At 42.8% G+C, this 22053-nt stretch overlaps 1 long non-coding RNA gene across 1 annotated transcript; it reads right to left on the bottom strand.

Moving 5' to 3' along the window:
• Nucleotides 1–7634: 7634 nt before the first annotated feature.
• On the bottom strand, nucleotides 7635–22048 carry LOC142493137 (uncharacterized). The gene is made up of 4 exons (XR_012801010.1): nucleotides 22034–22048; nucleotides 17945–18067; nucleotides 7889–7970; nucleotides 7635–7809 (listed from the first exon to the last, which is right to left on the bottom strand). It is a non-coding gene; the product is annotated as an uncharacterized LOC142493137 (long non-coding RNA).
• Between the last annotated feature and the right edge of the window lie 5 nt (nucleotides 22049–22053).

The following is a 22053-nucleotide window of genomic DNA, read 5'->3' as shown; positions in this document are numbered from 1 at the left end:
TTCTGTGGGCCCGCTATATAGACGACGTCATACTGTTGTGGAGTGGCACAGAAGAACTTCTTGGGAATTCATAAAGGTCCTCAATACTAATAACCACAACTTGAAACTCACTTATGAAGTAGACAGTCACAAAATCAACTTTCTAGACTTAACCATAAGTAAGAATCAGGATGGGACCCTGAAAACAACTATCTTTAGGAAGGCGACCTCCACAAATAGCCTCTTGGTAGCTGATAGCCACCACCCCAGATATATGATAAACAGCATCCCCATAGGACAATTCCAAAGATTACGGCGGAATTGTTCTAACACAGAGGAGTTTGACCATCAGGCTGCAGATATGACCACACGATTTCTGCAAAGGGGATACAGCAAAGGGATTGTCAAAAAAGCTTATAGAAGGGCTAGAAAAACACCAAGAGAGCAACTTCTAGTGACGGGTCAGAGAACGAATCAAGACATTGACAAACATGTCATCAGGTATATTGGGACTTACAACAACCAATGGAAGAATATCAGGAGAATCTTTTCCAAACATTGGCATGTCCTAATGGAGGACAGTGACCTTAGACAGGTACTTAAAGAAAATCCCACAATGACCTGTAGAAGAGCCCGTAACCTTCAGGACACGTTAGTACATAGCCACTATCGTGGGGACCAACCTAGAACTTGGTTAGGGGATACAAAGCCTACTGGCTCCTTCCCGTGTGGTAGATGCAAAGCGTGTACTTATATGCCCAGGACCAAGAACTTTTTGGGCCCTAAATCTAAAATCTACTTCATTAGGGAATACATTAATTGCCTCACCACGGGGGTGATCTATTTGATCTCATGCAAATGTGGAAAGAGATATGTGGGGAAAACCCACAGACACCTGAAAACTCGGATCCTTGAACACATAGGGTCCATTAGAAACAGCAAAGACCTGCCTGTGGCTAAACATGTCAACGTGGCCCACGATGGTGACTTGAATCCTCTAACCTTTTGTGGTATTGAAGATGTAAGCTGGGGACCAAGGAAAGGTGACTGGGATCGCCGTCTAATGCAAACTGAGTGCAAGTGGATCTACACACTTAAAACACTGTACCCAGATGGTCTCAATGAGGGTTTCATTTACACTCCATTCTTATGAACCCCTACAGTATATTAACATGTTATGGGATCCGGTGATCTATTTTGTTAACTGAGTCATACACTCTATAGAACCACATTGACTCTTAGAGGTGGCTCCAAGCAAGGGTTTACACTCCTACACCCTACATGTATATGAGACCTATTAGATTAACCTTACATGTCACCCCTTTTTCACCTACCTTTAATGAGGTTACAACACACAAGCTGTTATGTGGGAATACATGATACTGTTTACATCCTGTATTTGTATGAGTTACATACTCTGTCAGAACCATATTGACTTTAGAGGTGGTTCAATATAGGAGCTAACACTCCTACACCACACTAACAAGCATCCCCTCTTTTTTGAGTTCAATTCTGACACAACAACAACAGCCATGGTTTTCAGTTTGTTTTAATGCCTATCACCATGTTTTATGGCTATTTGGGGATATATGCTATTATCAGGATGGGGCGCTTACCTCCTACGAGGTTTCAACACACTAGTTGTTATACGGGAATACATGTTACTGTGTACATCTTGTATATGTATGTGTCATATACTCCTTCGGAACCATATTGACTTTAGAGGTGGTTCCATATAAGGGCGTACACTCCTACACCCCATTTACACGCATCCCATCATGCAACATACCCTTTGAGTTTAATTCTGACACAATAACAACAGCCATGGTTTTTAGTATGTTTAATGCATATCACCATGTTCATGATTTTTTGGGGGTAAGTGCTACTTATCAGGACTGGGCACATACCAACATTGATACAGTAACCATCAGCTGGATTATTTTCTCAATATTCTGTGTATGCAACTAAGTAAATTAACAGGAGGTCTGAGGAAAATAGAAATCCTCCATACATTCTCTACTAATTACTCTTGCAGGAACCTGCAGGACACTTCTAGCGCAGCATTACATTGTAGTTGGTTTACAAACCTTTTTGTGAGGAATATGCCACCAAACATCCACATTAAGATATCAACAAGGAGTTAACTATCAGGGGACCACCCATTTCCTGTTACTAAAACAGGTATTTAAGGGATTAGTGAAGTGAGTCTCACTTACCACTTTAATCCCTGACGAAGCATAGGTTCCTATGCGAAACGGTCCGTCGGTTTTAGATGGCGTCATCCCTTTGACGTAGGTGGAGGCGACCAGGATATTTTGTGTACCGGGTCTAGCAGCAGACACACGGCGGAACGGGTTGTATGAGTCTTTACCTTACGAGCCATACACTTTTCATGCCGGCTATACAACTTTGTGTGTGGTGTTGCAGCACTGTATGACACCTTTGTGGGAGGCTATTTATATCCAGGGCTTCCCACCAGTGGGGATTGTGTGCTTGTATATGCACGTTATACAAAAGTGTATTAGACCGGAACAGCTGGCATTCTTGCAGGAGGGTGTTTATGTCTGCGGTGCCCCACTGTGGGGGATTATCTGTACATTTATATGCACCCGCTTCAGCGCAGATGTATGGGCGTCTACTAGATGTCCCTATCTCATGTCAGTTTAGGACATTAACAGCTAAGATATACACCTTTGGTGTTAGCTCTGCATATATGTACCTCAGCTGAATGCTAAACTGCTATAAATATATACACTCTGTCCGTCTTGGCCATATAAATCTCAAGTCAGCTAATACCCTGAGTATCATATATACTGGGTACCCATATATACCTTTAGCATACCTGATATTGGGAGCTTACTTTTCCCTGGTCACCTATCCTCCTCTTATTTTAACACACTTCTCTTTCCCCGTTTACCCCACACCCCCTGATGTACCTTTCCTTGTATATATATATTTAAATAAACCTTTTTTGTTTTGCATTGCGTAATACAGGGCTATTGGCCCGGGACTTATTGGTCCCTCCCACTTTTTCTCGTGAGTGCAGCCCAGGGTTTCTTGCCCCTTGGATTTATGTGTCTATTTATAGGATTGAAACAGAACCTGCCCACAGCACCTGTCCTGCCGTATGCTGACCCTGAGAGGCCTTACATTCTGCATGTCGACGCAAGTTTCAACAGACTGGGGGCCGTCTTGCATCAGAAGTATCCGGCTGGCATCCAACCAGTGGCATACGTCAGCCTCAGTTTGACCCCTAGTTAACAGAATTATCCAGTACACAAATTGGAATTTCTAGATTTTAAGTGGGCTGTAGTGGACAAGCTCCATGATTATCTGTATGGCGTGATTTTCGAAGTACGGACGGATAATAACCCATTAACCAATATAATGATGTCCGCCAAATTGGACGCCACTGGCCACCGATGGCTGGCGGCACTCTCAAATTACCAGTTTACACTGAAATACAAACCAGGGCCTCTGAACATTGGAGCCGATACTGTCCCGACGCCCGGGGCTGAATACCGTCGACGACGATAGCATCTGGGAAGAGATCCCTGGACCAGGAATACACGCTATGTGCTTCACAGCGGCTATCATGGAAGATAGAGTGGCTTTCTCGGAGCTGAGGGTGGCGGACTCCTTGGGATGCCTGTCCAAGGCTATTCCGACTGCATATTGCCATCCTGAGGGAATGAACATCAAGCCCGACAAAGTTATCGCGTGGAAGGATCTGGTGCAATACCAAATCCGGGACACAGTGGCGGGTATCGTCCGTCAAGCCGTTCAGCAGCATAATCCTGCCTTACTAAAACGTGCTCCCAAGGACACAGTGGCTATTCTAATGAGAGAAGTGGACAAATTTGAGCTAGACAATTGTCTGCTTTACAGGGGGGTGCAGTAACACAATCACCCCGATAGAAGACAGCTGGTTCTACCCCGGAACCTACAACCTATGGTTCTTCGAGCATTGCATGATGATCATGGTCATCTGGGAGTGGACAAAACTTTTGGGCTACTACGATCTCGGTTCTTCTGGCCACGCACGAGGCAGTAGAACAGCCCTGCCGGCGATGCTCCCGGTGCGTCCAAAGGAAGACCCTACCCACCAGCATCTCCAATGGCGCTTCTGAAAAGCTCCGGGCCCATGGATCTCGTATACATGGACTTTCTCTGTATTGAGCCTGACACCAGAGGCATCAATAATGTACATGATTACAGATCACTATACTCGGTACGCACAGGCTTTCCCAACCAAAGATCAGAAGGCTGATACCGTAGCCAAAGTATTATTGGAAATGTACTTTGTTCATTATGGACTACACAATCGGTTGCACTCCGACCAAGGTCGGGAATTTGAAAGCAAGCTTATACAGGAATTGCTTAAATTGCTAAATATTACTAAGTCCCGAACGACTCCCTATCATCCGGAGGGAGATGCTCTGCCGGAAAGATTAACTGAACTCTCCTCCATATGGTCGGCACTCTGACAGGCTCTCAAACGAGCACAAGTGGAGTAAACATGTGGAATCCTTGGTGCATGCCTACAACTGCACTCAACATGAATCCACAGGGTACACTCCCTATTTTCTGATGTTCGGACGAGAAGCTCGGCTACCGGTGGATATGTCTGAGGATATCTACCGATGGGGTATCCAACAGGAAGGAATTTGTGTACGTACAAGGTTGCATAACAGTTTACAACAAGCCTACCAATTAGCAGAACGAGCTGCAGCTCAATTGAATTCCAGTAACAAACAGCGCTACGACCATAAGGTTTGCCATCAGGAAATTCGTCCTGGAGACGCAGTTCTTCATAATCTAGGGATTCCTGGGAAGCACAAACTTGCTGTTCGTTGGAGAGATGAGTATACGAAGTTTAGTCACCGATGCCTGGCCTCCCAGTTTATCGTATTCAAGATTCGGAAGGCCGGGTAAAGGTGTGGCACAGAAATCATCTGCTCCCCATTCCACAAATAGGAGAGGATGAACTGAAATACTAGCTACTCCACTGGATGATGAGCCGAACTCAACGGAGGTTGGTCAAGAGACTGTAGATAACACCAACTCTGAGGATCCTATGGAGGGAACATCTCAAAGGGGCCCCCAGACCACCGGGGCATCTCCAGTAGGAGCTCCGGGTAAGGGGCCCTATAGACAAATGCCAAATAGGGTGGCTCCAGTGAGTCAGCCTCTGGATCCACAGAACCCGTGCTTTGTACATCAGACAGACTGTGCAGATATTGATCCCCTCAAGAGAAGAGGCTGAGCCTCAGGACTATGCTAGTCACTCTCCAGAGGGAGTGACCGCAGAGCAGCTCCGCAGGAGCCAACGAGTTGGTTAACCTCCAATGAGTATGACCTATGATCAATTTGGGGCACCCCATTATGAGGCTCAGCAGTGGGCTCACAGTAAAGTGAGATCTGTCATAGTGATGTTCAGCAAAATGTATAATCTTATGTAGAGCTGATGTATATGATAAGATGTATATATGATCTGCATTTTTATTGTGTAAAATGTGTATGGTCATATTATGTGCGCTGTTCCCAAGCGGGGACGTTGGGGGTTCTGGTGTTTCCCCTTACCTCCAATGTTAGAATGCTCTGTAAGGGTCTATAGCCCCCAGCAGGCATAGGGGCATGTGACATCAGGGAGCCAATCACGCGGCAACGATCTTCTGCAGAGGCAGTTACATTATGCGCATTTAATCAAGGAAGGCAGTTGGAGCCGGGACTCAGAGAGGGGAAGGTGTGTAGGTGCAGGGGTCTGTGACCCTCTGCACTAGACCAGACACCCCTTAGGCCCCAGCTATGCCCAACTCACCCTAGATTGTGGCTGCTCTAGGGAAGGCCCCATTAGTTAGGGACCCTGCCTTTACTGGTTAGCCAGATTAGGGCCACAGCTGCTTTTGGAGCTACTATCACCGCAAGTGTCACTTCAGTGGGAGGTGTTCAGCCAGCGGAGGATATCGCAGGATCGGCGGATCCCTTTACCTCTTCTTGTCAGTGCACCAGGGTGCGGATACAACCGGCAGGTACCTGTTCACCAAACGTGCACCAACACTACTGTACAGTAAGGCGCTGATCACACCTAGAAGGGAGGGTATCTTTTGGGGGACACTCAGAGGGTGAGGCGACCCCGGGACTCTCCTGGTATTGTGGACACTGTGTGGGGTATACTGTGGTGGGACAAAGCCCTGCGTGGCTAGTGATAACTGTAACCAGTAGTAATTATATCCTCTGTGTTGATTAGTTTATATGACAGTAAAAGGTTATTGCATAATCTGTGAGCTGTTATTATTGGTTCCTCTTCGGGGTTATCTCATATAATTGGGTTCCTGTACAGGTGAAGGCGCTGCCACTTTATATATTTGTTAACCCAGGCTCCTAGTGGCAAAGGCTCAGCTCTCTGTGAGCCCACAGGTAACGCCAGCACCAGTAGTCCCTTCATGCTAGAGGGAAAAAGGGCTGCGGAGTATGCGTATGGAGATCCGTGGTTTTCTCCCACAGCTCGACTCTGGGCTTTAACCTGAGTGGCTTGCTCCATTGCTGGGTGATGGGATGCTCCCATAGACGCCTGTTGTGCAGGGTGGTACTGGCCTGCTGGCGTTGGGGGGCGCCCCTGATCAGTCTCTTCCTCATGTCTTTGTTGCACAGAGGGAGCACTTAACTGATCTTCATAGTCACACAATTGACGCGGTGACGTCACGCACTGTAGGTGTACATATAGCGAGTCGATGGCTTATTTTACAAAGGGCCAAGTGAAGGGTCGATAGTGACACATGGTGCCAGTCCTCATTTGGATTTGGGTCTTCTAGGCTGCTTCCTGCTTTTCTCCTATTCTGTTCTATGGGGAGGGGGGAAGTGCATTTCTGCGGATATTTGTTTTCTCTTCCCCATACACCACCCTTGTGAGATTCTTATTTTAGTGTTTTTTGTTTAATAAATTGTTTGTTTTTGCAAATGTATGTTTTATGTATAAACAAGAGGGGAGAAAGAGATATGCTTTTGATCGGTGCATTCCTAGAAAATCCCAAATGTGAGCCGGTGTGGAAATAGGCACTTTGCAAGTGTTCGTACCGGCTACGGTATCTTTTAGCACAATTAAACCTTATTCCTGTGTCTAGGGATAGAGTGACAGGTGGGTCATAGGTTGAAAGTGTAAGCACATATACCTGAATGTATAGGGTATTTATTGTATATGTTTTATGTATATCCATTTGAGCGTTGGACCTTTTTTCTATAGCAGTTTTGTAGTGATCCTTACGCAAGAAATATGGGGCCGCGCAAATGAAAGTAGCTTATGCGAGTCGCGGATCGAATGCAATGATGAGCATTATGGTTTTAATCGACTGATCTACTAAACGGGATATATACCAAACTGTAATTTCTTGCTCTCAATAGCAATATTACTTCTACATATAAAAGGGGTCTAAGCCACAAAAAAAGAAATTACAAAACTGTAAGCTGAACAGCACTATTGAGGAACTCTTCAGAAAGCCTTGTGGAGCGAGTATATGCAACAGGCAGAACAAAACTATAGCCAACGTGGCTACATCTCTCCATCTTTAATTGTTAAGTGCCTTTGAAATGGTACTAAATAAAATTAGCACTGTTTAAAAGGCAAACCCTTCTCTTTCGCAAATAAATGACAGAAGTGGACAACTCGAGTTTATTCGGCTACGTATCAACACAAAGGCTAAATACTAGCCACATGTTTGTCACACTGTTCATGTGGATGAAGATGGATTTCACTTGACTATTTTGAATAATCCTACATTGCTTGATTTTGTAGATGCAGCAGAAGTTTGTGTAATAACCATCACAAAAAACCTGCAAAAAAAGACACATTACTGTTACAAACTTTCTAAAATACTTGTTTAACATAAAATCTATGACCAACAAAACTCACTATTTTTTTATTGTAGACCACGTTTCTGCATCAAGTTCCCGTGTGCCATATATTCCAGACCATTCATTGGATTTATAGTACACTATATATGAACAAAAGGTTTTTTTAGATTAGGTGTTTCATGCCACTCTTTACTTCGGGTGAAAAACAACTTTTCTAGTGTGATTTATATATGAATATTTAAACACATTACTAATATGTTAATGCAGCAATACAGGTATCATTGTTTAAATTTATTATAGGCGAAGAGCTGAACTGTGTTAATTTCAGCTCTGGGGACACCTTACTTCCAGAATTAACTTTGTAGGGTGTGACGGTTATCTCTTTTCAGTTTAAACATCCCAGTCACGCGGGCCAATAGAATGCCGCACTGGATGACGTTATCTCTAGAAGCAGGGGGTCCAATGAGCTGAAATGAATACAGTGCAGCTCCGAAAACCCCTGCTTCAATCCTGTAATAAAAAAATAAAGTAAAACCCGTATTGCTGCTTTAATTTAACTTATATGATACAGGGATCGCAACCACGTGATCACTTCAATAGCAATCAGTTACAACCAGCATTCCGATGACTGAAATAGGAGTGTTTTTCCTTTCCAATCATGAATGCAATCTCCCATTCGAGAACGAGCAAAAAAAGGTATGACATTCAGGGTCCCTGGAGTGCCGGCCCTTGTGGCTTTCAGGGACCTTCATAAATGTCACTCTAAAAGGTTAAAAATTAAGACAATGCCTGTAGGCCATGCTTAGAAAATCAGCCACCCTCCCCTTTTTCTGTCCAGTAACTCCACATTCAGTAGTGCTATCGTAGTGCATTCAAAAACCTTCAATGCAAACAGAAAATGTGGTACTTCAATACAATCAACTTATTATGGTGAAGCCATCATTTTAAAACAGAAAACTTATTTTTTAAATAATAACTCAAGTGATTCTACAGTGACAAGTTGTGTTAAAAAAAAAGTTCTTCGGGCTACTGGATAAATTCAGCAGAATCTCCGGTTTTAAGATTAACCAATCGAAATCGGAGGCGCTGAACCTAAATATTCCAAAAGAGACAGAGAAGCTAATTGAGCTTAACTTTCAATTTAAATGGCAGACCAGAGCTATAAAATATTTAGGAATATTTCTCACTAAACATAACCGCAATCTCTACCAAGAGAACTACCCGAGACTCCTAAGAGCCCTTACAAAGGAACTCAAAGAGTGGTCTGCTTATGGGATATCCTGGATTGGTAGGATCTTCTGTGTGAAAATGAACCTTCTCCCCAGGATACTATACCTGTTCCAAACTCTTCCGATACCCGTGGTAAGATCAGACATTATAGCACTGCAGAAAGCAGTTACGAAATTCATTTGGAAAAATAAAAAACCACGGATAAAAATGTCAATCATGCAAAGGCCTAAGGAAACTGGAGGTCTGGCAGTGCCGACCTTGATGGCTTACTATAAAGCGGCCCAACTGTGCCAAATAACGCAGTGGCATGGTGATCCGGAGCTGAGGCGCTGGGTAGCTTTGGAGAGGGAGGTATGTGCCCCGCTAGAGCTCAAGGATATTATCTGGTATCCCAAGGTTAGGCTGAAAGAGCTAAAGAATCCGCTACCCTCTGTGTTGAACTCTCTCTCGGTCTGGGAATCGACCAAAGATAGGCACTCATTGACCTCTAAAGATTCATTAATGGCCCCTTTGTATGGCAATCCGGACTTTGCTCCAGGGCTAATCGGCAGGAACTTCACACACTGGCAAAAAGGGGGCTTAAGAAGGCTTAAGGACCTGGAGGGCCGAGACACAATCAAAACATTTGAGATTTTACAGTCAGAAACGGGCTTACCCAACACAGATTTTATTAGATACCTCCAGGTTCGGGCATTTTATACCAAACACCCAAACAGACCACCGCTAACTAATTTTGAAAAGCTCTGTGATCGGGGAACCGATACACGGGGACTCATATCTGCCCTTTACAGGGAGGTGGCCAGGGCGGACATTGATGACTCACATAGACCCAGTTTCATGACTCAATGGGAAACAGACTTGACTGGACCGTTAGCAGACGAAGAGTGGACGGCGATCTTCAACGCTGCGGCCAGCAGCTCGATTTGTACGACACTGAAGGAGAACTCATATAAAGTATTGTTGAGGTGGTACCTCACCCCAGTTAGATTGGCAAAATTTGTCGCGGGAGCTTCCCCTCTCTGCCCTAGACAGTGTGGGGAACAGGGAGATCTGGTACATATGCTGTGGTCTTGTTCACGAATCATACCCGTCTGGACACAAATTAGAGATTGGCTTCAAAGGGTCTTCTTGGGCCTCAAAATTCAATTAGATCCGTGGATTTTCTTATTAGGTAAGCCCACTGACGAGGTATCTAGATCAGGAAACAAACTCATAGCACACTTTGCTACGGCGATGAGGTGCGAGACCGCAGCGTTATGGAATCAGAATGCAATTCCATCGATAGACAAAATTCGGAATAGAATTTGGTTCGCTTGCCAGATGGAAAAGTTGACAAGTCTAGTCAACGACACTGGTTCAAATTTTCAAAAAGTCTGGTCATTGTGGTTGGCACAGACCGATATCCCAGGGATGAGCAATGCCAGCGTCTGGCTTTGATAGTAGCAGATGGGCTCTCCTTCGGTGGCGGAAAAGACACACGAGAGGGTTGACACATAGCTCGACATATAGGACAAAGGCAGGAGACCTCCGACTGCCCCTGGTCTTTGGGCTTGGCGGGATGACTAATGAGTCAGTTCTAAACACGCGGAAAGAGTCAGCGGCAATGGAAAACCCGGAGGAATTTACACTCTCCCTCTAGCCGATACCTGCCCCCCCTCCCCCCCTCCCCATCCCCTCTCACGTCTTCCCCCTACCATGTTTGTCTCGATGTTGTATGTCATAAAGCTGACTAAATGATACCAATGTGATTGTGGACTGTACTACCATTGTAAAAACCAATAAAAGAAAGTTATAAAAAAAAAAAAAAAAAGTTCTGTTTATTTCAATGTTGACCTACAAGTGATTGGCCTTATATTTTCCACAGTTCATTTCAGGGACTCCCCTTACCACTCTTCTGCTTTTCTATTGCCTACATTTTATCTGACTTTTAGGAAGAAGTGAATTTCGAATCGTTACAGAATTTGAGACTTAACTCACAAACCTACCAATTATAACAGCACAGACTGCAAGGCAGTGCCACCGTGAACTATATAAAAGCAGAAGAAAAAAATGTACCTTCTAAAACAGAGGAAAATCTTCTGTTCATTGTATACCTGAAATCTAGTGAAAGGCAGAAAGATTAGCGATGTATCAGTGGAACACATTACAATCAAATGTACAAAACCCACCTACTGTATATTCATATTATATTTATTGTAACAATCACACAATATAGAATACTTGTATAAAAGGTGAGTATTTTAACACAAATTTCTAATCTAAATGTAACCACCCCTTACTTTAGGTCCACATAATGCCTCAATAGTCTAAATGGTACAAGATCTAAACAACTGGGGCTAAAACGGTACCAAAAATGGACAAACAAATACAAGAAGATGATAGGACAACAGCTATTGTATAATGTTTGACCTATTTTTAGAGTTGATGGTACTCTACAGTCTTTCACTTATTTGCCACCTATGACATATGGTGTTACAGAGCTTTGTTGTTAGAAGTTAAGGCCGGAGTCATCAAAGCACGATGCGGGATAGTCAAACACGATGATGCAGGGTATCGAGCAAATTACTTTATCGGGAGATACTGTCAGACTGAGAGTGACATTCGTCATTGCATTTTTATGACTCCCGGTCTGTCTCCCACATGCACCAGAAGACTTAGACAGATGGATGCTGGGTGAAATTTAAATACATTTACTGTTTAGCCAGGGTACAACCTAGACTTGAAAAACAGATTAGGAGCAAAGTTAATCCCATTGAGTCACAAATAAGAAAACAAACTGAGCATAAAGGGTCTGATTCCTTAAACTCCGGATCAGCTGATGGCAGAAACGCTGATTCAAGTCAATTGGAGTTTTCACCCAAAGTGCGACTGGCCTTGGAGTTTTTACAATCAGTCCCAGAGAGTACTGTAACCATGCTGTAAAATGGCTGCAGTCATCTCTCCTGCTGACAATAAGGCCTCGTAAATTATGGGCATGCCAGCAGTAATTATGGAGGTTTGCCCTCACATCCTGGTGAGGTGCCCTATGTATGGATGGGAGTGGTCACATGCTCTGAATCCATAATTAGTGATGTCAGAGTTGTGTCAGCCCCCTGAGGATACATAAGGCACAGCACTGATCAAAAGTTAGGAGTTCAGAAGTAGTTGCTAAGCTGTTGAAGGATTAGGTAATAGTTCTTCCCAGTTCTGGAAGGAGTTAAGAGTGATTCTGTTCTAAGCTGCTGCTTATGAGACTGTGACCAGGGACCTGGCACAGGGTAGATATCCCTGCGGGGATAGGGAATCCCTACATTAGGAGGACTATACCTTTCAAAGGGAAGTACGGTGAACAATGGAGGGCTAAATACACCCATTGTGGAGGGCAGCTGGCCCACCGTATTCAATAAAGATGCTCCTGATTAAAGACACTCTCGTGTGTAAGTGTGGAATCATTGCACAGAGAGGAGCACCACAGAGGAGTTCCTCACCAGGACCATCCACAAGCTCACGCTGGGATCCTGATGAGGTGGAGGCGCTGCACTGGATCTAGGTAGGACTCAAGCACACTACCTCAGCTGCCTGTCTGGGTTGGCAATCCCCACACAACATCATGCGGGAGACTCAGGAGTCCTGTTGCCAACAGGTGCACCACCGGACATCACACTGTAATGGGGACTGGTTAGACCACAGGGGCCAATATGGGATTGGGTGGGTCAGGCCAGGTCAGAAAATCCGTTACAGTACTTAGACAGAAGTAGAAAAATAGAAACGGAGAGAGTCCAGAGATCGAAAGGAAAATATTTTCTAGAGCAGGGGGTGTGCAAAATTTTTAAGTAGCATCCTCTGCCTGCTCTTAACTTCCACACCCCCCCCCCCTCTTTGGCATCTCTCTCTGTGACGTTGAGACGTTATCGTCATGGCATTGCGATGTTGCGTTGTCATGTGATGCGTTGGCATTTTGTTGCATTGTCATAGCGACGAGTGTCAAGAGAAGCTGGAGAGAACGGAAGAAGCAATTTAGAGGTCCGGCGCTCTTCCCCAGGCAATCAATTTAAATGTTGTGGAAAAGAGCACGGGGCCTTTGCAAGCGCAGCGCCCCCCCTTTCAACATTTTGTGTCCCCCCCCCCCGTTTGCACACCTGTTCTACAGATTGGTGAAGCTTAGCAAATGTTGGCCATTTGCAGCTTCCAAAAAAGTTATTAAAGTTATCAAACTTCACTAAAAAATCCTCAAAAGCAAATATCTTACGTAGAAAGCCACTTGTTAGAAATGTTCCTGAAAATAATCGAATTTGTCAACTTTTCCAATATTTTTATACAAAAATTGAGAAGTGTTGAGTGCAAATCAACAAGTTTCCCTCAAACATTTTGCTGATTTACAAAGTTCTTAAAACAAATTACAATAACTTTTATGAAACTACTATATTAAATAAATATATTAATGTAAATACTTTATTACTGAGAACTACTATTAATGGTTAAAATCTACTAGGTCCTTCAAAACCAAGTGATAACCCCTGTAAGAGTTTATGGTGTAGAAGTGTCCTTAAATTTAAAACCTCAATAGCGCTGGCATGTGGCATAAAGCCATGTATGGTTGTCACACAGTTTGTGTGACCTTTGAAGAGTCAGTATCCTGAATCCTATATATTGGTGTCTCTATTGGTAGGGTCAGTTAGAAATGAATGTTACTGTCTGTATGATCAGTAAGAGCTGTAATAGGATGTTAAAGCATTCCTAGTAATAATATTTGATCCCAAGAGAGCCACTGTATAATATATTGATATTCTAAAGTTGATATATGGCGAGACTGGTAATAGCCAATTTTGTGATACTGTTAGTGATAATTATGTGAACGGTATATATACAAAATAAGTCATGGGCCGTTTTAGAGCCCAGAAATGAAAAAAAAAAAAACCGTGAAAAAAAACTGTCTCATGGATTGTGTCAGGAAGTAACTTTATCTGTGATTGTCCTGGAACAGGATTACACATTTTCTGTGTCTCTTTGCAGCTCACAGATTTCTGTCTCCTTAATTCAGCTGCTTGTTAGTTCCCCTGTTCCAGCAGCTAGCTGCATGTGTAAAGATACATTATTGACACTTTCTATCTTTACACTGCCACCAGTTGGTTGCCCTGGCAACCTCCCATTCTCATTACCATGCGTTTGGTTTAGCCTTGTTGTTCCCCTACCCATTTCTGTTTATGGAATGGTCCTTTGACTCTTCCTGCTTGTCACAGGAACATGTGCTTTAGATCTAACAAGCTGGCTTAGTGAGTACATTCTTCCTCCATTACACCCCTGCAAAGGCCATCCTTTTTTACCCGCCCCCCTTTATACCAAGGCACCATCAGCTATTGAAGCACACGCACTACATTACACCATCTTCAAGTACCTTTTATATTTCTGTTGACTCCCCCAATAAAGTTAAAGAATATAGAAGGACTTTGTGTGCTTTCAAAAGGGGTTGCGTTAAATCACTGGAGTCATTCACATCCTACTGTACATGTGATCCTGGTTCCAGAAGAGTGATCGTGTTCAATGTATATACAGATAAAATAGGTGTGTGGATAATTGTCACAACCATCAAATATTTATCATTCTAATTGAATGCTTATCCAAATAGTAAAGATGAGGGTAGGCTGTTACTATTGAGACGCTGTAGCGTACTGTGTCTCACATGCCTGCCTCTATTTACCGGACAGATTATATTTTGTGTATCGGCTTCAGTAATGGTATACTGAAATCGAGTTAGTGCTCCATAGACAGTATTGGTTTAATATACTGACTGCTAGTGTTTACCTTGTGGGTCCACATCTTTTTATCTAGCTATAGATTGTTAGCCAGAGCTTAGCGTAATAGAACACACTGCCTGTCTAATGCCTTGACTGAGACCTGCGTCTCAGTCACACTTAGTGACGTGAAAAGCAGCACATCACCCGACGCGCTTTTCGTTCCGGGAGGAACTTCTTCATGGGTGGGCTAATGTCATACCAACTGTCTCATACATGGCTTTATGCCACATGCCAGCGCTATTGAGGTTTTAAATGTAAGGACACTTCTACACCATAAACCCTAACAGGGGTTATCACTTGGTTTTGAAGGACCTAGTAGGTTTTAACCATTAATAAAGTATTATTAACATTAATATATTATTTAATCTGGAAGAGGTTGGGTGAGTCATTTATGGATTCTTCTTTCCTTGTATATGCCTCATCTTTATTCCCTGACAGTACCCCTCTAGAACATATTAACACTGTATTAGCTGAGCTGGGGCTCATCCTCTTTATCTCTCACCTTATTACATATTGAGTGAATCATCCCTTGTTTTGGATCTATCAAACCATGTGGAAACCAGAGTAAAACAATATTTTTTTAAGATAATTGTACAAGCTGTCTAAACAAAACTAACTAACACCATGTCACTTCAACGTACAGAGTTTAAAGGAACAGTCCCTGCAGAGTCAAAAAAAGAACGAAGGACAGTGGCATGTTAGTAGGTTAAATGGAGATGAACAATCTAAAAAAAAATATTTCACAAATCTTTTTTTAACCGTATTTTCCATGGTAGGCCTTAACCAAATCTGTTGGTCTTTACATTGTTTATCTTATTCTTCTCAAAATTAGAGGTAAATTTGTGTATTTGTTTTGTCCATTGTTTGTGAAATAGGTATAACCAGACAAAAAATAGTTATGGTGGGTAAACAAAATTGACAAAAACCCTCCACCGTACATACAGTAAATAAAAATGCTATGTGGTGAAATTGCATAGCTCAGAGAGGTCTGCAACCCTGTCTTTCACCATTATCGCTTAACAGTGCTTCCACTGTAGCCAGGTACTCTGGGTAATGACATGCAAATGAGCAGTGTCCTTCTTTACTTCTTATCCATTATAACATGGACCTAAAAGCTTATGCCTGCTGTATTACACAGCTTTCCAGCACAGCCTGGGCAAAGAAGTGCATAGCCAGTAAACCTACTCACAGGCAACATCTATTTCGACCTTTTGGGTATAAGAATAGGTATAAAACTGTAAGGGTGTGTTAGGTACTTTATGTGTGCGCGCGGAGGGAGTGCGTCAGGTTCCGCGACGGCACGATAGTACAGGGTGCCGCCATGTTATTGCGCAATGTTGCAGAGGGCACTAACAAAGTGGAGGTCGCGCATGCGCGATGGAGCGCGCGAACGCCAGGCCAATAAGGGAAAGGCTCTATTAATGGACTACAACTTCCAGGAGCTCTGGATCAGTCACCTGACGCTAGGAGCCAATGAGAAAGCTGGGATTAGAAGGAAGAGGAAGTGGAGAGGGAGACCACGCTAGGGAGGAGAGGAGGACAGAGCCGGAGGAGGTAGTGTGAGTGCAGGGGGTCAGTGACCCGCCTGCATAGGTCAGCTATTCCCCTCAGGCCCATAGGAGAATTCCCTGAGTCACCGTAGGCTGCGGAACTGCAGGGACGATCGATAGCGGAAGGAATTGTCACTTTAGTTAGGGACAACGCACCGAGTTGTGGCCGGTCGCCGTCATCTGGGATCAGACGGCGGGACACCGCGACATCGGGAGGACAAGGAGCGGAGGCACGGATCCTTTGTGAAGAAGGAACGGTCACCGCCGTGACCGGAAGGTACATTGTAATGGAAAGTGCACCAACACCGCTCATCAGGCGCTGATCCCGCCTTAGGAATACCTCTGTAGTGACACTAGCAAGTGGCTAGCGGACTGAGCATACTACCCAATACTTTACAAGGACAACCTCTATAAGAGCGTGGCGGAGCCACTGTTATACCGGACAAATTCCCTAGAGGTGTGGCTGAGCCACTATAGTATAAGGACTCTAACGTTATAATATATATGCAAGTTATGTGTGATGTTACTGCACCGACACACTTTATTCGAGCAAATACCCAGTATGTACCTGGCAGATACCTGGAATGCGCCGCTCCTCACCTCTGACAAGCCCCGTTGTGTTTGCCTTCCCAGCCTGGGTTCATGCCTGGCTGACGGGCGGCTGATCTGTTAAATGATAATGATTAGGATTTAATAGGCTGCAATGCTTCGCGTGTCTACCAGATGGCATAAATTCATGAATTGTAATGCAGTGTGTGTGTATATATATATATATATATATATATATATATATATATATATATATATATATATATATATATATACACTGTGCAGTATTGCAGCCAGCGGGAATAAAATGCTTCAATCCCTGGCTGGAAAATAACCCAATGCACTCGGGCAGAAAACAGTCACAAACCTCAATACACCCGGGTATACCCGAATTCGTGGGACTAGCCGAGCTTGAATAAAGTGTGTCGCCAGTGTTATATAGAGAATAAGATAAGACTGCCTATGCATAGTAAAACTTGGTTGCACGCACTGTATGGTATGTTTCTTGCCCAGGGCAATCTTACATAACGGGGATCCTGGGCAAGTGGAGGCGCTGCGCTAGAACCGTTACCCCAGGCTCCCAGCTAGCGGAGGCTCAGATCTCCTGGAGCCGCAGGTTGTGTACAGTACCAGTAGTCCCTTAGGAAGGCGTCAGAAAAAGGGCTACAAAACCATCATTGATTAAACAGATAAGTAGCTACCTGTATGCATGAATTCAATGGGCCTGGAGAAAAGTAAAACGTGCTTTTTTTTAACAGGATACTTACTTTAAGATTAGTTTAATTTTTCTAAGTTAGTGGAATATACTCATGTTTTTTTACCTGCCACGTGGGACTGCCCCTTTAAATCAAGATAAATACCCAAAGATGAAAATTCACATTTTGATATTATTTCGCATTAAAAAAAAAAATAGATATGTTGCAGGTGCTATTCTGTGTACGAGACTGCATACAGTTGTCTTTACTTGCAGGTACTTTGTGTTGTGTAACTTTGAGTGCACCTCAGTACTACCTTGGCTCACGTTCAATTTATGAAACAGAGCGTATGCCCCAACCACACCGGCCACTTCCAGCAATATAATGCCTTTCAAGATCTTCTTGGCGACGGGTTCCATGCTGACGACCAACCTGGAATCTGATAACAGGGGGGGTGGGGGGGTGTTGTGCTTAAACTGTAGTTTGATTTACTTAAAAATGTATATTATGAATAAAGTACAACCTTTTAAGAAAAAACATACTGTACACTAAATTATCGATGTATGCATAAAATACAATTACGATACACCTTTGGCACATTCTGTGTAAGCGATTTTAAAACGTAACTTAATAGTGGTCTTAAGGTTTATTTTAAAGCGGTAGTCCATCTACATTTTCACGACACCACTCATCATTATTCAAATAACTTACATCTGCTGCAGTCTAATAACCCCCTGTACGTTTATACTAAATAGAAATAAAAACTGGACAGACGGGAAGGGGCACAGGTTGATTTATCTTGAAATGTAGGTTTCTAACCACTAATCTACATTGTAATACCCTAAAAACAGGGACTTAATATGTTATATTAGTATATTCTACCATCATATATTGCTTTCTAAGAAGTTATCTTGACATCACTGATTTGCTTCTTATATACTCCTGTGCTGCATTTGCACCATGTGAGTAAATGATTAATATGCACACTAATTATTCTGCAGTTATGTAATACTGTACAACAGCAGAAGATGGACACAATATAATTAGAATAAGTGCTGAAACTTTGAACTTTCCTTAGAACCGGATAACACCCTAATTCCTTATATAGCAAATGCATTCTAGTTTTTTTTCCCGTTTCCAAGTTTGTTGTACAGTAGATTGTTGTCATGCTATCATCTGATCATGGGAATGTTTATCAAGATTAATCCATTTTCTTCAGCCATTACAACTCCCCAAACCACTCACTAAAGGTGCCAGCAAAGTGAAAACAGAGTAAAAATGATAGACATTTTTGCAGGACTTAATTTGAGTCATGCTTCATTTTGCAAGTCTTCATACATACTGCATCACCCATTGTGTTCTAGTACCCATTACTAAAATGAATAAAACAAGGAATTTGGAAAACTACATTTAATAGCACAGCACTATTTTGATGTTGTGTACATGAATTGGCTGTTCACAAATCCCAATTGCAGACCAATGGGCTAGATTAAATCTTTGCTCTCAATGTAGTCGTATACCTGGATATTTTTGGTAAAAAGCCCTTTTTTAAAGTAGAAAGACATTCAACCCTTTTATGTAAACTTGGCCAAGCCTCGTATGGTGCAAAATGTATTATAACTGATATATGTAGATTTATAACACAAACTATGCAATATTCTGTAAAAGTCAAAATACAGTAGACACTTTAAATCTCTGCAGACTTCACAATCTAATTTTGATTCCTTGAAGCAAAGGGGGGGTGGGGGAGGGGAGACCTCAGCCTGAGGAATATTTCTCTAGCCGCTGATGCGAGGTACCGTACCCAAGTCTATACATATGGAGGTAACACACTGGAATTACCCAAAACAAAAAGTAAGATGTAAGGGTCACTCAGATAACTCACACATTGAAAATTTGAGAGGATGTGTATATAAACCAATCACTTCATGCAACAAAAATCTCAATTACATTCATATTTTGTGAATGTTTGGTGTCTAAAAGAAAGAAATCCCAAATAATTTTTTTTAAATCAAAAATAGATAAAAGGAGGGAGAAAGAGAGCAACATTATTTTTAAACTATTGTCAATTGGAGGAGCGGCTAAGTGAGTAAAGACACTGACTGGCACGGAGTTTGAAGCAGGGGAACCTGTTCCCTGTGCCCCTGAAGTGTGACACGAAACGCATAGGATAGCCATTGCATGCTGGGTAATTACGTGACAACGCTATACGCCTAGCACTGCCTACATGAGTGCAGGGATCACTACACGTGGACGCCAGTTTAGAACTTCCCCTAAGCACACGCCAACTGCGATCCAGAGGGGGATATTGCCTGGACTACGGACCTTCCATTTGAGTGATATACCCATTCTGTGTACTTGGATCCATATGATTCCACTTTTATCGTAAGTTGTGTACTTGTTATTTTAATATGAATTTATAAATGTACTTATGCACTTTCAGTTATTCTTTTCCTTCTTCTCTGCGCCCCCATTCTTTTTGTTATATGTGTGTGAGTCCTCTCAAGCCTCGCTGATCACGGGAGACGGGGAGCAGCATTAAAGAGGGATCTCCAGGGAGACATTTGACAGCCAGCGCGCACTAAAACTCTTTACTCGTGTCGGCTCCCTGTGACCTTGGGCAAGTCACCTTATCTCCCCTGTGCCTCAAGCACCAAAAACATAAGATAGTAAACTCCATGGGACAGGGACCTGTGCCTGCAAAATGTCTCTGTAAAGCGCTACGTAAAACTAGCAGCGCTATACAAGAACATATTATTAATTGGACTTATTCCCAAACTGCACTTAAAAAGTTATTTCTTAATACTAAGGCCCAGTCAACAACAAATTTGCTTTGAACAGAAAAAAAAACCCTTTATAGTAGTAACGATTTCCCCACTCTGTGCTCATAAAACTGATTGTCACTGATCAGTTCATTATTGGCATACCATATTAGGCCAAGTACTTAATCCCTCAACCGTCACTGTAGAGTTGGGCGTTATACTGATATGATAGTAATATTGCAATAATAAAAAAAATGACGATGTCGATATGTACATTTTTTATTACTGCTGTATCAGTCAGCCATAGTAATTGTTGACATTTTAAGGTAAGCTAGTAATATGCAGTTTCAGACGAGGCATCTTCAAAGAAGGCAGAGCCGCCAAGTAAACCAGGATCTTTGGACCCCTATATTTCACCCAACCCTCAAATGCAGTGATACACCCCTGGAGGATCGCTTTGCCCAGTGTTTGCGCTCTGCCTCTTACTCACTTCCCCACCCATCTCTAATGTTCAAGGACAGGGGGAAGTGTGACTTATTTTAAAATGAAATTGATAAAAAAAAAAAAAACATTTAATCTGTAATAAATGTTAAGAGCCAATGCCTTCTACATTTCCCCTTTTATACATTATAGACCCCCCCCCCCCCCAATAATTAAGAGTTGATATATTTTTCTATTGTACATATATGGATCACATTTGTTTTATACTAATTATTGTAGTTTTTTATATTTCCAAACCCTAGGTCACTGGATGTGCCTTATTTATTTTAGATAATAAAACATCATAAAAGGTAGTTATGGCATGGTACTTATATTTTGTCTGGGAGAATCTTTAATACAGAAATGCCTCCCTTAGACTTGTCTCTATGTGGTAGCCTAATGAAGAGCTCCTAGACAACTACTTAGTTTGATGATAGTCATGTACATAATCCACCAGTACTGTTTATACTCCATATACATCTGCCATCTGTTAAAAATATCCCTTAATTCAAAGCATGGGTTGATCCTTCTCTTAAGAAAAGCCTCTCTATTTCTGTCGTCAGTGGAATTTTTGTAGGGAAATAAGTTGCCAGAAACCTGAGGGGGGGGGGGATGAACAGATCTAAGCCTACAGTAACTAAATTAGCTTTAATATAGAAATATCTGAGAGGCTCATTTGTATTTCTTTCATCCCCCTTCCAAATAATTGTACAAATCACTGTAGTTTCTGGTTAGCTGCTTACATAAGGCGATGGCGCTCACTTCCCTTGAAAACCCAGCCCTGTTATCAAGGTCAACTTAAAATACAGAATGCCACCATGCTGCAGGTTACAGAAACACTTTCAGCCGGTGCATGGGTCTTGCTGGGTTACTAGAGATAGCACAGTATCTGCTGCGCACGTGCCGAGGATTGCTATACACTGCGGTTATGTTTCCCTCGTGGGAGGGCTGCTTTTTATGGACTGCCTTAATAAAGCAAACCCGTTGCCATCAGGTCAATGTCACCCCCTCCACTTATCTCCTACAGATAACACGTGTCCTTATAATGTGCCGTATAACACACTACTGCTCTCCCCAACACAACAACTGCAGCAGCGTCACACTGCGCGGGGCTTTATATAACCTCACCCCGCCCCTCCTTCCACGTGACCCCGTGTTCTTACCACGCGGAGACGACGGCAGC

The sequence above is a fragment of the Ascaphus truei genome, chromosome 4 (genome assembly GCF_040206685.1).
Source record: "Ascaphus truei isolate aAscTru1 chromosome 4, aAscTru1.hap1, whole genome shotgun sequence".
In the NCBI taxonomy this organism is placed as follows: domain Eukaryota; kingdom Metazoa; phylum Chordata; class Amphibia; order Anura; family Ascaphidae; genus Ascaphus; species Ascaphus truei.
This window is presented reverse-complemented; position numbering and strand designations above follow the sequence as displayed.